This window comes from Aotus nancymaae, unplaced genomic scaffold, assembly GCF_030222135.1.
Source record: "Aotus nancymaae isolate 86718 unplaced genomic scaffold, 86718_ANA_hifiasm-v0.15.2.pri h1tg000036l, whole genome shotgun sequence".
Lineage (NCBI taxonomy): Eukaryota > Metazoa > Chordata > Mammalia > Primates > Aotidae > Aotus > Aotus nancymaae.
In genome coordinates, this window is record NW_026988450.1 from 90,661,794 (window position 1) to 90,664,243 (window position 2,450).

Consider the following 2,450-nt stretch of genomic DNA (forward strand, 5'->3'; position numbering starts at 1 on the left):
CTGCAGGAGCCGGGGTGACGGTTGAATGATGACAGCCGGGCTTGGAAAACATGGGCTCTGGGCTTGACGAGGCCACCAGCTGCCCAGTGAGCCCTGCAGAGGCCCCCTGGGGCCCCACGTGTCAGGGCCACAGAGGGTGCGGAGCGTGGCAGGGGCTCCTACCTGGCTGTGCCCCACCAGCTGGTATCGGATGGCCTCCAGCACCTGGCTCTGCTCCAGGACCTCCATGGCCATGATCCTGCTGGCAAGCTCTTCCTCCCTGGGGAGGCACTCACCCAGGGACACTCCCATGAGCCCTGGGTCTGGGCAGTCTGTGGGGACCAAGAGGCAGAGAGGCAGCACTTGCCCTGCCTGCCAGCCTGTGGCCCCCTGACCCCTGCAACCCTGGGCCACTTGTGGGTGATGGGAGCTCATGGGAAAGTCTGGACTGCCCTAGGGGCTCCAGATAGCCCATAACTACTGTCTTTAAAATGCATGTGGAAAGGCCAGGCACTGTGGGTCACGCCTGTAATCCCAGCACTTTGGGAGGCCAAGGCGGGTATATCACCTGATGTCAGGAGTTCGAGACCAGCCTGGCCAACGTGGAGAAACCCCATCTCTACTAAAAATATAAAAATTAGCCAGGCATTGGAACACACGTCTGTAATCCCAGCTACTCGGGTGGCTGAGGCAGGAGAATCGCTTGAAACCCAGAGGCAGAGGTTGCGGTGAGCTGACATTGTGCCGTTGCACTCCAGCCTGGGCAAAAGAGTGAGACTCCATTTCAAAAAAAAAAAAAATGCAGGTGAAGGAAAAGGCTATGAAAGGAGCTGAGGAGCTGGAAGCACGGAATGTGGAAGGCTGATCACCCCCGCAGGCCGGGACACAGCACAGAGGCCCAGAGGCAGATCAGGGCCGTGACGAGGTGTGCACCCACAGCCAGAGCCTGAAACCAATGCGAGCAGACAGACAGCGCCCACAAACTGTGCCTGCATCTGAGACAACTGTCCCTGCATCTGAGACAACTGTCCCTGCATCTGACACAATTATGCCCGCATCTGAGACAACTGTGCCTGCATCTGAGACAACTGTCCCTGCATCTGAGACAACTGTCCCTGCATCTGACACAACTGTCCCTGCATCTGAGACAACTGTGCCTGCATCTGAGACAACTGTGCCTGCATCTGATACAACTGTGCCTGCATCTGAGACAACTGTCCCTGCGTCTGACACAACTGTCCCTGCGTCTGACACAACTGTGCCTGCATCTGACACAACTGTGCCTGCATCTGAGACAACTGTGCCTGCATCTGAGACAACTGTCCCTGCATCTGAGACAACTGTCCCTGGATCTGACACAACTGTTCCTGCATCTGACACAACTGTCCCTGCATCTGACACAACTATGCCTGCATCTGAGACAACTGTCCCTGCATCTGACACAACTGTCCCTGCATCTGAGACAACTGTACCTGCATCTGACACAACTGTACCTGCATCTCACACAACTGTCCCTGCATCTCACACATCTGTCCCTGCATCTGACACAACTGTGCCTGCATCTGACACAACTGTGCCTGCATCTGAGACAACTGTGCCTGCATCTGAGACAACTGTCCCTGCATCTGAGACAACTGTCCCTGCATCTGACACAACTGTGCCTGCATCGGAGAAAACTGTCCCTGCATCTGACACAACTGTCCCTGCATCTGACACAACTGTCCCTGCATCTCACACAACTGTACCTGCATCTGAAACAACTGTGCCTGCATCTGACACAACTGTCCTTGCATCTGGGGACAACTGTACCTGCATCTGAGACAACTGTCCCTGCATCTGACACAACTGTTCCTGCATCTGAGACAACTGTCCCTGCATCTGACACAACTATGCCTGCATCTGAGACAACTGTCCCTGCATCTGACACAACTGTCCCTGCATCTGACACAACTGTGCCTGCATCTGAGACAACTGTCCCTGCATCTGACACAACTGTCCTTGCACCTGAGACAACTGTGCCTGCATCTGAGACAACTGTCCCTGCATCTGAGACAACTGTCCCTGCATCTGACACAACTGTCCCTGCATCTGAGACAACTGTCCCTGCATCTGACACAACTGTCCCTGCATCTGAGACAATTGTACCTGCATCTGACACAACTGTACCTGCATCTCACACAACTGTCCCTGCATCTCACACATCTGTCCCTGCATCTGACACAACTGTGCCTGCATCTGAGACAACTGTCACTGCATCTGACACAACTGTACCTGCATCTCACACAACTGTACCTGCATCTGAAACAACTGTGCCTGCATCTGACACAACTGTCCTTGCATCTGGGGACAACTGTACCTGCATCTGAGACAACTGTCCCTGCATCTGACACAACTGTTCCTGCATCTGAGACAACTGTCCCTGCATCTGACACAACTATGCCTGCATCTGAGACAACTGTCCCTGCATCTGA